Source organism: Myodes glareolus, chromosome X (genome assembly GCF_982192425.1).
Source record: "Myodes glareolus chromosome X, mMyoGla1.1, whole genome shotgun sequence".
Classification (NCBI taxonomy): Eukaryota; Metazoa; Chordata; class Mammalia; order Rodentia; family Cricetidae; genus Myodes; species Myodes glareolus.
This window is the reverse complement of record NC_142053.1, coordinates 69,402,016-69,417,048: the sequence shown is the minus strand read 5'-3', so window position 1 is coordinate 69,417,048 and position 15,033 is coordinate 69,402,016. Positions and strand designations below refer to the sequence as shown.

Below are 15,033 nucleotides of genomic sequence, written 5' to 3'. Positions count from 1 at the left end.
TTATTTGGTAATCTTTGCCATTCTGAGAAATGAAATCTCAAAATTGCTTTAATTTGAATTCTTTCTTTTTTGAAGTGTTTAGAAAAAGATTGGTTGTAGTTCTTCTTTGAAAGTCTCATATAATTCTACTGTCAATCAATCTGTACCCAAACAGTTTTTATTTGGAATACTTTTTATTATTGTTTATATCTCCTCCGTTTTTATAGATCTGTTTTGGCTATTGGAATTTTCTTGGTTTAACTTTATATTTTCTGTTACATTAGTGTGGATTGTTGTAGATATATAAAAAAACCACACAATTTTGTCCATTTTTCTGGCATATTATGCTTCAAATAATATCTTCAAAAATCATTCATGTTGCAACATGTATCAAGATTTTAATCTTTATAAAGTAAAGATGATTCCATCACATGAATATATTATTTTGTTTACCAGTAGATGTGTACATGTATTGTTTATTATACCTTGTATATTTTGTAAATAATAATCTGTGAACATTTCAATAAATATTACTTTGAACATCTGTTTTTAATTTTTTAAGCCAATCTCTACAATTACAACTGCTTAATTGGCCTGATTAAGGAGTTGACGTGTTTTCCCCAAAAGGTCATATTTTAAAGAACTACACAAAATGTACAAGAGCTCTCATTTCTCTAAATTCTTTTGAATATTTATCCTTTACTTTTGGGGGGATTGTTTTGGTTTCTGATAATAACCCTTATAAAAGACATGTGGTGGTATCTTGTTATGATTTTGCATATCTGTAGGATAAGAGCTTTTGATATGTATAACCTATCAAGTTTGTTAAGAAATTTTATAGAAATAATTTATTTCATCAGGAGTTGTTATTAGACTGTATCAATGTGTTATTTTACTGACTGGCACGTTTTCTTTTCATTATTTTAAAGGGTTTTAAATATTGCCTAACTTTTGACTATTGAATCAACTTTTATGGGATAAATTCCACTTACTCATTTCTTGTATTCTTTTAATATGTTGATATTGGATTTTGGGAATTACATTAATTATTAATTTGTGTTTGTATTCATGAAATAAGTATTTTTATTTTTGTCTTATTTATTCTTTCTGTATTTTTAATATTTTATTTTTTCACATAACATAGAAATACAAGTTTGGTTAGATTTACCTATATACTTAGCTTTATGTTCCTACTCTTCCCCCACATGCTGTTCCCTTATCTCTTTCCCTTGAAATCATTTATGTTCTACTACAAGTATTCTCCTTTTTGTTTCTTTATTGAAAAAAATTAAATTCATTTTACATCCTAATCACAGTTCCCCTTCCATCCCCTCCTTCTGCACCCACATACATCCCTCCTACCCCATGGCCAAAGGGTAAGGCCTCCCATGGTGAGTCAACAAATCTGGTATACCAAGCTGAGGCAGGACTGAGCCCTCTCCGCCCCCCCCATCAAGGCTGATCAAGGCATCGGTATCCTAGGGAATGGGCTTCAAAAAAGGAGCACATGCACCAGGGGTAGATCCTGGTCCCACTGACAGTGGCCCCACAAACAGACCTTGCCACACAACTGTCACCTACATGTAAGCCGAGTTCAGTCCCATGCAGGCTCCCCAGCTGTCGGTCCCGTGTCTTTTAGCTCTCACTTGTTCTGGTCAGCTGTGTCTGTGGGTTTTCCCTTCATGATCTTGGTTATATAATTCCTCCACCCTCCCTTCCACTGAACTCCCTGAGCTCGACAAAGTGTTTGGCTGTGGACTTCTACATCTGCTTCCACCAGATACTTGATAAAGGTCCTAGGATGACAATTAGGGTAGTCACCAATCTGATTACAGGAGAAATCCAGCCAGTTCAGGCACCCTCTCTACTCTTGCTATGAGTCTTACCTGAGGTCATCCTTATGGATCCCTGGGAATTTTCCTGGCTCCAGGTTTCTCCTTAACACCATAATGACCTGTTATACCATGACATCTCTTTCATTACTCTCCCCCTTCATTCCACTCCCAATTTGACCATCCCATTCCCTCATGTTTCCTTTTTACTTTCATATCACATATATTGTTAAACCCTTTGATCTTCCTTTGAAGACTCATTTTATCCATCTTATGGAATATTTTCTAATTTTGGAGACTCTACCCATACTCATTTCTACATGCATGTGCGCGTGTACAAATACACACATACACACACACACACATATTTTAAAAAGTAGTATCCACATATGAGAGGAAATGAACTATTATGAACTATTGGTCTTCCTGGGCCTAGATTGCCTAACTTAAATATAGTATATTCTAGTACCATGTATTACTGAATTTTAGTATCTGGGCTGGCATTCTTACTGCTTCTTGGTCTCAAATTTGAAATAATGGCTCATAAGGATTTCAAAAGTAGTAAGAAAACTATATACAAAGAAAATCAATAGTTCAGATCATAAAGAAATATGCTGTCAAAATTGACAACAATCTACATAAAAGAGGGTAATCATAGGCTACCATTGTTTACTAGTGATTTTCTTTAGTAGAGTTCAAGAGAAAGAGGAGTTTGGTTGCTAAGAGTTATAGTGTAGATGGTTCCCTGTTTTGGATTATGAAACCTTTGACTAATCTATCTGTTTTTCCCCTGATTTTTCAATTTTAATCTTATGTATGCCCAAATATTCATAGACATGGAATGGTAATGAAGAGATTCTAAAAGTTCACTTTTATTATATAGACTCTTATTACACGTATACCCCAGACTGTTTCAGGTCATGTTGCCCCTCTTACCCTTACCTTTATATTCACAGGTATTATGGATGATTGTAAGAGAAATTGCCCAATTTTCATTGTCATAATTGGAGAAAATCATATCCATTGTTCAGAAAGTAGTGTGCCTGAACCTCCATACAGGTGGGGTCCTAGGTTGCCAACAGGTATACACTTAGAAGAGGATGGAAATCTCAGGTTGTCAAGTACATTATTAGAAGTGGTATGTATAAATAACTTAAGCAAAGTGGAATTCCAGGTTCTTTAAAGCTTTTTCTAATGCTTATCTGCCTTACAACTATTTTCTTGAAACCTTCATATTTATCTATGAATAAATAAAATTTCTTGCATAAAATTATCACATGGATAAAATTATCCATTCATCTGTTGCTAGGCCTGTAGTTTGAACCCATTCCCTTGCTATTATAAATACAGTAGCAACAAACATGGATTCACAAGTATCTCTGTGGTAAGATATAAAGTTTTTTGGATATATACCAAGGAGATGGGATATAACTGAGTCATAAGGCAGCCTTATTTTAGGTTATTTTTGTTATTTTATTACTATTATTACTTCCCTAAGCTCAATAGGGTTTATTATCTACCTAGGCATGTGCATTTGACCTGTCTAACGGCACCAAATTTGAATTCTTTCCTGTGGAGGAGACCTCTTATCCAATCAAAAAGTGATCACTACTCACATTTAAGTCATAACACTATGACAATTATCATATTTTCTATTGTAGGGCAGAAGTGTAGTATGTGATATCCAATAATGTGAATGATGAAAATTCTCCCCCAGAAACATATTCTAATATCTGTAGTAACTGCAGCATTTTACTGTCCCACTAGCATTGAATAAATGTTTTATCTTTCCCCTATTTTCAATGACATTTTTGTAATGTGTTTGGTTGTTTTGTTTATTTCTTAGAGACTAGCCATTCTGGCTGGGGTAGAATGGGACTATAAAATAATTTTGATTTTAACTTTGCTGATGGATAAGGATATTGATCACTTTTAGGAATATTTATTGTGTTTCTTCTTTGAAAAACTATCTTTTATTTAGTAGAGTTGATTAGCAGATAGATTTGTTTTTCAAAACTCACTATGAATTCTACATACTAAACTCTTGTTTGAAGTGTAGATTGCAAAGATTATCTCCTATTATTCTGGCTATTCATTCTGTAAGTAGTTTCTTTTTCTGTGCATAAGCTTTTTAATTTCATGCAATCATGGTTGTTAATTATTATGGAATTTCCTGTTTTAGGCCTCTATTCAGAACTTTTTACTTAAATCTATATCCTGAATATTTTTCCACTGCAGTTTTAGTATTTCAGGTTTTGTGCTAAAGATTTTAATTCAGTTTGAATTGATTTTTGCGCAAATTGAGAGATCTCTGTCTAATATTATTCATCTCCTTATAATTATACTGTTTTGGGAACCATTTACTAAATAGATTGTCGGATTTTTTTAAAGGTTTGGAGGAGGATCATTTGTAATCAGATAGTTACAGTGATGAGTATGAGAATAGAGTGATCATAATAGATGACAGGAATGACGATGAATTGCTTACCTGAGTCCCAGCCAGTTGTGACCACTGCTGGTCTCTGGTAGAAAATGTTCCTATTTATCAGCAGCTGACACAAAGCAATGTAGATAGGTTAGAATGGAGGGATAAAAGGTCAGCACAAAAGAATCAAGCTGGGACCCCACTAAGATGTAGAGTCCCCAGGGAATGGAGGTGTAGTGACACAAGGGACTCAACATATTTGAGAAAAAGGATAATAAAAATCACCCACATGAGCAGGTGTACTTACCAGCTTGGTGTGGCAAATGGAGGTCCCTGGTAGAAGGTCTTTTGGATGCTGATGGCTTAATCAAGGTAATGGAAGTAGGTTAGAAGGGAAGCTGAGAGAATTCACAGGAAGGAGCCAGGAGCAACGCTGACTCTGTTCCAAGAGCCAGAATCTCCAGAGAAGGTGAAATGATTTGGTGTGAGTGAGAAGAGAACACAAAATGCGAACCAACCCACTTAGGAGTTTATTAAAGGGGGAAAATGCACAAAGGCCTGGGAAAAACAGTGTAGAGAGAGAGAGAGGGAGAGAGTCTGCCTCTCCCAGTGAGGGACAGAAAGGGCAAAGATGGCATGTCCAGCTTTTAAAGGCTGCCTAGCACATGCGCACATGGGGAAGACATGGCTATGTCACATGCTGATGACAGGCGACCCATGACTTACACATGTGCACAAGGGGTTTGTGTGAGTACGTGACATGCTGATGATGCAGATGATGGGCAACCCGCACATGCATGAAAGGATTTTATTTGAAACATACGTGGAGGTAACCATGCATGTGTGCACGTCGGTCATACAGGACCCTTTGTTCCCAAGGGTCCGACCACATGTGCCTGCCTTTAGGACACGGAAGTGCAGTCTTATGGGTGGCTGAATAATTACATTTCACTCTTTTGTTTATTATAAAAATTTGGGGCGTTTGGGGATCTTAATAGGTGGGAATGGGGCGTCATAAGGTCTTCCATGACTGCTTCACGCTGACTTTGTGGGCGTTGAGGAGTTGGGTTGTTTGACCACATACTGGGGTGGCTGACTACTGCTATATTTTCTGGGCTCTGAGGAACTGGTCGGCTGGCAGCTTGGATCTCGCAAAATGCTAGAAAGAGAAAAATTATGTTTGGAAAAAAAATTAGATCCTAGGGATTAACAGAGGAGAGTCCCAAGATGGAAGATAGAGGGTTTTTTTCCCCCCCAGGGGTTCCCGAGACAAGGAATGACAAGGAAAGAATTAAACAATACTTAAACTGGGCGAGTCTGTTCCATTTAGGTGGGTCCAATTGGCTCCCTGGAGCTTATAAAAAATTGAAAAGAAATAAATTTTGGACATATTAAAAGTTTATGATTATAACAATAGAATGAAAGATGGTGGGAGGGAGGATGAATGAGGAAATTACTGAAAATGATAATTATTATTAGACTCTTTAATGTTTTACCTGAAGTAAGTTCTTTTGCATCCTTGTATTACCTTAACATCCAGGAAACACTGCTGTAGTCAGTAATAAAACCTGTTACGTTAAAGTTTGTTTTGTGAGTTTTTGGAGTTTGGATCTACAAACTCATTGTTTCTTACTGCCTTGGCTTTTGACAGTCCTTGTACCTCCAGCTCTATGTTTAATGATGGTTCCTGTAATAACAGCTGAGTGGTTAACTGGAAATTTAAGCATGATATTGAAAGCATATAGGAGAAAGGAGAGTATATTCAATTTTTGGCACAAGAGAGTTGAGTAAGGATGAAACTTTTATTTTTTTGAAAATGGAGAAAGAGTGGCTGATCCTGATGTCCTCTGGAACTTAAGAGAACATGACCCTGTTTGAGTTACTGTACAGGAGGGGGTATCTTGAGCTGAAAGAATAAAAGTTTTAAGATGCAACAGGTGAATCCAATGAGGAAGTCCCTCGAGCTTGGCTGCTGTGGGAGTTACAAGAACTACTTTAAAGGGGCCCTGCCATTTACAAGAAAAGGTGAGGGATATTGTTCTGGGGGAGAAAATAATACCTGATCCCCTATTTTAATTGGCAACTGGCATGAATTAACACATGGTTGAGTGATTAGTGAAATCCCATAATAGGGAGCATAAATGGGATAATAGTGGAATAAGCAAGAGATCAAGAAGGGGAGAGGATTTTGGTGAGGGGCCGGGGGTTAAAATTGACTGCCCATATATGAGTTCAAAGGGCAGAACAAAATAAAAAGGGGACCTTTGGGGAGAGTCTTAAGCCTTAATAGGGCCAGAAGCAAAAGTTTTACCCAATCAAGGTGATGTTCCTGTGACATTTTGACAAGAACATTTTTTATGGAACCATTAGTTCGTTCTACTTTCCCTGAAGACTGAGGGTGGTATGGGATATGCAAATGCCAAGAGATGTTAAGAGACATGGACAAGTTTTGGGAAATCTGGGAAGTAATCTCTGGGCCATTATCTGACTGAAGAGAGGTTGGGATTCCAAACCGGGGGATGATTTCTCAGAGATGAACATCAGAAACTGGGCCCTCTTATTAGTGGAGGGAAACACTTCAATCCACCCAGACATTGTATTCACCAAGACCAAGAGATATTTATCTATTCTGGCCATGGGCATATGAGTAAATCCAGCTGCCAGTCAGTTCCTGGAAGGGAGCCCCTAGGCTGGTGGGTGGAAAAAGGAAAGCTAAGGTATTTGGTCTTGGGATCTGACTTTTGATAGATTTGACAAGGGGGAGTGATAGCTTTGAAGAACTTTAAGTCCTGAGGAGTAGGTTTGAGGTGAGCCTTAACAAAATGAAACAGAGCTTTGTTATTAGAATGAAAGAGCTGATGTAGTCAGGATAGAATTTTCTGGGTGTCAGGGGGTGTCTGTGAGAATGTGGGCTATGCTGTATGAACCCCCTGAGGTGACTAAGGTAGGTTTGGGCTTTGGAATGCTGTTGTTTTAGCTGCTCAGTCTTCCCAGTTATTTCCCTTGGAAATAATGGAACTGTCAGTCTGATGACACCGACAGTGAATAATTATTATAGCCTTGGGGAGATGGGAGACTTTTAACAGGTCCATAATGTAGCCTGCGTTAGTTATGGATCCTCTTTTTGTTGTAAGAAACTTACGCTCCTTCCAGTTAGCTATGTGGGACAAAGGATATAAAAGGCATATTTGGAGTCTGTGTAAACATTTAAAGATTGTCCTTTTGATAACTGGAAGGCACAGGTAATGGCTATCAACTCAGCCTGTTGGTTAGTGGTATGGGCAGGGAGTACCTGTGCCTCCATTATCTCAGTATCTGATACTATGGTATAGCCTGCTGCCATCTATGTACCAGATATAAGTGACCTAGGACAGTTTGCCCTCCTGCATATGTGAGGGGTGGGGCAATAGATCCTCTAAGATTTCTATGCAGGAGTGAGATGGGGAATCATTAACATTAGGTTGAGACAGGAGATTTGAGATATTAAGGGGTGGGCATCATTGGAAAGTGAGTGTGGCATCTTCTACCAGTGCCACCTGGAGGGAAAGAACTTGGGAAGGGTACCCCAAAGGTTTGTAAGCCTTTGTAAGTTAAGATGTGGAACATATTATGGTGGGTGAAGACAGTGGGGGGTGACCCAAAGGTGAGGGTTTACTTTTTTTTGACTCACGAATAAGAAGCTCAGCAGTCGCTAAAGCATGTATTCAGGGTTCCCAGCCCCAAGTGGTGAGGTCCATCTTCTTTGCCAGGTATGCTACAGGTGCAAAAGAAGATCCCAGTTGATGTCCTAGGACCCCAATGGCATATCCCTCCTTCTCTGCTTCATAGGGAGAAAAGGGATGAGTTAAATCTTGGAGATAAAGAGCTGGGGCCTGGATAAGGGCTTTCTGTAGTCTCTGGAAGGGTTTAGTAACGGGATGGAGAAGAAGCTCATGCAGAGAGCCGAGAGCTGCCTCTTATAAGGGACGGGTGAGGAGAGAGAAAGAGGGGATCCAGAAACGCAGGAAACCAGCTACTCTTGGAACGATAAAACCTCTTCTTTTGTAGAAGGAACTGCAATAGACTGAATTAGTTTTTTTTTTTCTGTCTAGAGTGCCTCTTGGGTTGGGGTTATAGTTAATCCCAAATAAATGACCTGAGGGGTAGACAGTTGAGTCTTAGAAGGTGAGACTCTATAGCCCCTTTGGGACAGGAAATTTAAAATAGCAGAGGTATCAATTTTGCTTATCTCCAATGATGGCCTGCAAAGTAAAATGTTATCCACATACTGTATGAGCTTAGACATAGGGAGAGACAGTGAGAGCAGGTCAGATGCTGAAGCCAGGCCAAACAGGTGTGGGCTGTCCAGGAATTCCTGGGGAAGGACAGTCCAATTGAGCTGTGTGGAGAAGTGAGTGTCAGGGTCAGTCCAGGTGAAAGCAAAGATGTTTTGGGATTGGGGGCTGAGAGGGATTAAAAAAAAATCCTTGAGGTATAGAACTGAGAAGTGGAAGGTTCCTGGAGGAATATTGGATAAAAGTGTGTGAGGATTAGGCACTACAGGATGAAGAGGGACCACTGTGGAGTTAATGAGACAGGAGTCTTGAACCAGATGAGAGGTTCCATTAGGTTTCTTAACAGCAAGTATAAGCTGTTAACAGCAAGGAGTGTTAAAAGGAGAAGAGGTGGGGTGAAGTAGCTTTTTTCATAAAAGGTCAGAGATGATAGGCTTAAGTCCCTTAAAGCTCTAGAGAGAGAGAGAGAGAGAGAGAGAGAGAGAGAGAGAGAGAGAGAGAGAGAGAGAGAGAGAGAGAGTGAGTACTGGGCTTGGTAATGTACTTAGTGGGATCTTGTAATTGAATAACAATGGGGGAACAGTGTTTAGCAATGGAAAGGTTTTGGGTTTCCAAGACTTGGGGGTCTACATGGGAGACTGGTAGAGGAAAAGACACATTAGGGTTGGGAGGTTGGGAGGCTAGGAGAAGTAGGAGTGGAGCTACTGGCAAGTCTGGAGTAAGGTAAATGAGAGGAACAAAGGGAATGGAAGCTCCTACCTCTGCTAAAAATTCTCTTCCCATGAGAGGTACCAGGCAGTTTGGAATGACTAAAAATGAATGAGTGAGATAAATACCCCCTAAACACACAGTTAAGTGGTGGGGTTTGTTCAGGTAGATTAGGTTGTCCACCTATCCCAACAATAGGGAAACTAGAAGGAGAAGTAGGCCCCCAGAATTCTCTCAGTACTGAGTATGTGGCTCTGGTGTCCAAGAGAAAGAAGATGGGCTATCCTGATACCATGATGTCTACAGATGATGGTTGTGGTTGAGTCAAAAGAACCCAGGCAGCCTTACTCATCTATGGCCAGACCTAGAAGGTCAACTTGGGAATTTTCTGGGTCTGATGTCTCCATGCCACTATGTACACGAGGACAATCTACTGCCCAATGACCTTCCCCATGACACCTTGGACAAGGTCTCGTGGGACTAAGATGAGGATTAGGGCATGCTTGGGTCCAGTGACCAGCTTTGCCACATTTAAAACATTGACCTGGTGGTTCTTGATCCCCAGGGGGCAAGGGAGCAGCACGGACAGCATGGATTGGGCAGTCTGTCACCTCAGCCAGTAGGGAGACCATGGTTAACACATGACAGTGATGCAGGCTTTGTCATTTCTTTGTCATTTCTTGCATGGTACACCTTAAAAGCCAACTCTATGACTTCTGCCTGCAGGGTCAAGGGGCCTTTCTCCAAACATCTAAGCTTAGCCCTAATGTCAGAGTTGCACTAATTAAAAAAAGGGTCATGAGTAACTGTCTGCCTTCAGAAGTTTTTGAATCGAAGTTAGTATACTGTAACAGAGCTTTTGTGAGGCGTTCCAAAAATGTGGAATGATTTTCTTTGTATCCTGAATGATCTCTGATAGCTTACTTAGTATAGTTTACCGGCTTGAGGGCAGCCTTACAGAGACCTGCAAGGAGACAAGTCAAAAACCGGTCCCTAGCTAAACTCCCACCCAGAGTATTATAATACCAGGTCTGCTTTTGCTCTGGGACCTCATCTGCTCCAGGAGGGTGGGAGGCAAGAGTTTGGTGAATCTTGTCTGCATGTAGTCTGGCCTGCTCCTAAACTCGCCTGTGCTCTTCAGGAAGTAAGTTATTAGATAGGATCATACAGATGTCATGAAAGGTGAGATTATAAGATTGGGTAAGATTTTGGAATTGTTTTACAAAAATGGTAGAATTAGATGTATAGGAGCCCAGTAGTTTTTCTATATGGGAAAGTTCTGAGAGTGAAAAAGGAACATGTACCCTAATCAATCCATCTACACTGGCCACCTCTCACAACGGGAGAAATGTAGCGGGCTTGGCTTGGTTAGGGTTAGCTTCCATAGCAGCACATGAGCATGTGAGAGAAGAGGTAATGGTGGGTGCAAGAGCAGGGCAGCTGCTGTGGCTGGGCACCGGAAAGGAAGAATAATTCAGTGGGGCTGATGGAGCAGTTGGGGGGGGTTTAGAGAGCTGAAGAGCAAGCAAAAAGAGTTGGCGAGACAGCAGGAGGTATAGGAATAGCATAGAAGTTGGGGCTGCAGGAGGTAAAGAGACAGGCATAGAAGCTGGGGCTGAAGGGACTGGAGAGACATGGGTAGAAGCTGGGGGAATGAGGATAGCTTCCTGCTGAAGTTGAAAAGGCTGAGGTTCCTTAGATGGGTCCAGAGCAGAAGTGGGGGATCTTCAGGTACAGATGACATAGCCAGGAACATGTGAGCAGGTGAACAGTTTGCAATGACAGAGGGCTTAGACTTAGAGCTTAAATAGTAAACAGCTTGGAAACTACTTCAATTTGCCTGTGTGCTGACAATTGTTGGAAAGTTCCTGTAAAATATCAGGATTAAAGGTGCCAGTAGGTGTCCACTTTAGATTACCATCTAAATTGTAAGGAGGTCATTTTTTTTTTTGAACAAAGGTGGACAAGTGTGGGAATCTGCAGGTAGGGCATTAAGGCCTGAGGTTTTAGAGCATCTAAAAGGCACCCCGGGCGGGGGGGGGGGGGAGGCTGGATTGATAGGTTTGCAAGGTTTGGTTCCCATGGTCAAAGTCATGAAAACCCGAAAAAAAGTGACACCGAAGGTTCACACAGTAAGATGTCTCTTGACTGTGGGCAGGATGTGAATCAGCACTAACAATGCAGGGACCCATGGCCAGGTATCCCCTGACCCTGGGTGAGGTGCTGTGACCTGGATGAATCTGGTTGGGGTGACTCAGAAGCCAGAGAGGCCAGAGGCCACTCCAAGTGGACCTTTTACAGTGAGGGAAATAAAGGAAAAGAAATGGGAAAATGAAGAAAGAAGAATCTGTTGAATGCACCGCACAGAATGTGCAGTGCTAGTGCAGGCTGACTGACCCCGTGTCAGTCCAAACATGATTTTAGTTGAGAGAAGCAAACCGCAGATGATTGTCAGTGAAGGGAACAACCGTGGCCTTGAAGACCGTGGTTGGGGGTCGTCCCCCATCTCTAAGAACTCCAAAGGTTTTCCAGGAGCACAATGGTCAATTCCTCGGGTTCAGAGAAACGGTTAAGCTGACTAGAATGGGAAGACTTACCAATCGAAGCCAGTGTTGTTTGGAGAGGTCGTGTTTAGGCATATGGAACATGTGGGTTATTTTCGAGAAGTTCCCTGGTTTTGATTCTGACCCTAGGAGAGGGGCCTGGGGTGGATTCTGACGCTAGGAGAGAGGCCTGGGGCAGAAGAGTCTCAGCACCAATTAAATGATCTGGTGCAAGCAAGAGGTGAACATGTGAGAGGTGAACACGAGACGTGAACAAACCCACTTAGGAGTTTATTAGAGGGAGAAAGTACACACAGGCCTGGGGAAAACAGTGTACAGAGAGAGAAAGGGAAAAAGGGAGAAAGGGAGATAGAGAGAGAGGCTGTCTCTCTGAGTTTGGGACAGAGAGAGCAAAGATGGCGCGTCCAGCTTTTAAAGGCTGCCTAGCTCCTGTGCACTGGGGGAAGACATGGCTACGTCATACGCTGATGATGGACAACCCACGCCTTGCACATGCACACAAGGGGTTTTTATGAGTAGGTCACATGCTGATGATGCAGATGACAGGTGACCCACGCATGCACACATGGGTTTTATTTGAGTCATATGTGGTGGTAAACACACATGCATGCACGTGGGTCACAAGGGACCCTTTGTTCCCAAAACTCTGCCCATATGTGCCGGCCTTTAGTACCCGGAAGTGCAGCCTTATTGGTGGCTGAATAATTACAGAAGGAAGCATTAATATAACTTTCATCACAATTTTATAGGGTAAAATTAATACTTGGAAAGGTAAATTATTTTTGTTCATATAACTTATCTAATATGTAGCTATGATTGCACATAATGTAAACATTTCAACCCCATAGACCATTTTTTCTGATACCTTATGCTCCCCACCCCATGTTACAAACTGTGGGTAGAACATCATAAGGGAAAGAAAGTCTAATGCTATGGTATTAATGATTATATCTGACCTAATGGTATAGTATTTAAAATGAGGGTAAGTGAAAAACTTAAGAATTGTATGAAATTAGTAAGAACAAGTCAGGAAAATGGACTGGCTTTGTTTGTAGTAGTAGCGGTTTGTTTCTTTGTTTCATTACCTTCTCTTCAAATAATAATGAGGCATATATTATATTTTTAGTTTCATACTATAAATTAAGTTACATATGTAATACATTTATATAATATATTAATTATACTTATATTGCATTTTCATCTACACGTCTCCCTATGCACTCATTTCTTATTTCTTAAACTGATCAATAATAGACTTACATCTTTGCTTTGAAATACATGAAACTTGATGATCCAGTAGTGCTACTGCTTAGCTTGTGATACTTACATGAAATATTGTGAGCTTATGTAGGGTTCATCTTTGTAGGACTTTTAGGTTCTAAATATCTTCATGAAAAAATAAAATATGTTCCAAGTATCTCATTAGTCATTATAACTGAATTAAATTCTGAATTAGCTTGTATTTAGAGAAATTATTTTGTTGTTAACCAAATTGGTCAAAAAAAAACTTAGAAAAAATTGTTTCTGATAACAAATTCCAAATATCCATTTGTCTCTATTGAGACTATATTCTACTATTTTAAAAACTACCAGTAATAACTAAAAATTATTAAACAGTAAATCATTAGAGGAGAGAAAATATTAAAATTTGGTGCATTGCCAGCAAAACTCTTGAACCAAAATTAGTGAAAGTAGGAAGGAAGCTAGTTGAGATGTGAGTAAGCATGATCTTTGGGAGGGGCTAAGTAAAGACAGTGACCATTAGAAAAGAAACTAATATTTTTTTTAAGTCCATTTGATGAAGAAATTGTATTTCAAAAACTGGTGCAGCCAATTCATAGAAAACAGAAATCTATTTTAGCTTTAATTTTTATTGTATTTTAAATATTGTTTTCATTGAAATGCAAGCACATGATTTTCTCCTTCCTTTCTACCCTCAAGGCATTCCTGTTCCTCTTTTCAAAAATCCCTCCCATTTTCACCATTCTCAAGTTGACAACCACTTATTGACTATTATTGTTACATTCATAAATGTGTTTAGATATGTTTGTACATTACATATAACTACAAGCTATTGAGTCGATTTTTGTTATTGGTGTGAACATTACTTTTAAGCCTGATCATACTGTTAGAGAATTCATAAGGGACCTCATGCATGGAGTAAGCTGATTCAACTTCCAGTAGTCATTACCTGCTTATAGTTCCTTTACATCTGACAGAGAACTCATATTCAGAATATACAAACTCAAGAATAAAGTGTCAAGAAAACAATTACCACAATTAAACTCAATTAAAAATAGGCTAGGGATCTAGACAAAGAGTTCTTCATAAAATAGATTTTATTTATGTTTGTTTGGTTTTTGGTTTTGCTTGTTTTTAGTTTTTTTGTATTGTAAATAGATTCATTTCTCAGACAATACATCCCAACCACAGTTTCTCTTCTCTCCTAACTCCCTCTCACTTCCCCTCTCCCCCAGAGCCAATCCCCCTTCCATTCCTCTTCAAAGAAGAGGAGACCTCAAAGAGACAACAGCTAGACTGGACAAAACAAAATACAATAAAACAAGAGAAAAATCCTCATATCAAGGCTTGGCAAGGCAAACCAATAGGAGGAAAAGAGTACCAAGATCAGGCAAAAGAGTCAGAGACACATGTGCTGCCACTGATAGGAGTTCATCACTAAGTTAACCGCCATAGCATATGTACAGAGGACCATGCTAGCCTGTTGATTGTGACTTGAGTTTCTGTGAGCCCATGTGAGCCCCTTTTAGTTGATTCTGGTGTGTTATCCTGATGTCCTCCATCCCCTCTGAATCCGATAATCTGTATGCCCCCTGTTCTGCCAGATTCCATAATCTCCAAGGGAAGGAACCCAATGGAGACATGCAGTTTAGACTTTTGCTGCATAATGGCTGGCTGTGGGTCTCTGTACAGGATCCTATCTGTTACCAGAAAGAGCCTCTCTGATAATAAGAAAGTACTCACACTCACTGTTCTAACAATATGTAATTATAAATGACTCATTAGGAATCATTTAACTGTTATTTTCCAGGTTTGTTTGGTTCTATCCTAGGTCTCTGGGCTATGCAATCTCCGGTTCCTGACAGTCAGTGTAAGGCATGGGGTGTGCCTCGAGCTAAATCAAACATTGGTTGACTTCTTCACATGTTCTAGATCACCATTGCCCCGCCACATCTTGAATGCCTAGCGGGTTGTCAAGAGTTTTATGATTAAGATGGTGTCCAAGTTTC

The 15,033-nt window shown here is 40.0% G+C and overlaps 1 protein-coding gene across 2 annotated transcripts in view; it reads left to right on the top strand.

Annotated features, from left to right (window-relative positions):
* Positions 1 to 15,033, top strand: part of Klhl4 (kelch like family member 4) — an 84,987-nt gene that overhangs the window by 31,531 nt on the left and 38,423 nt on the right. The window lies entirely within an intron of this gene.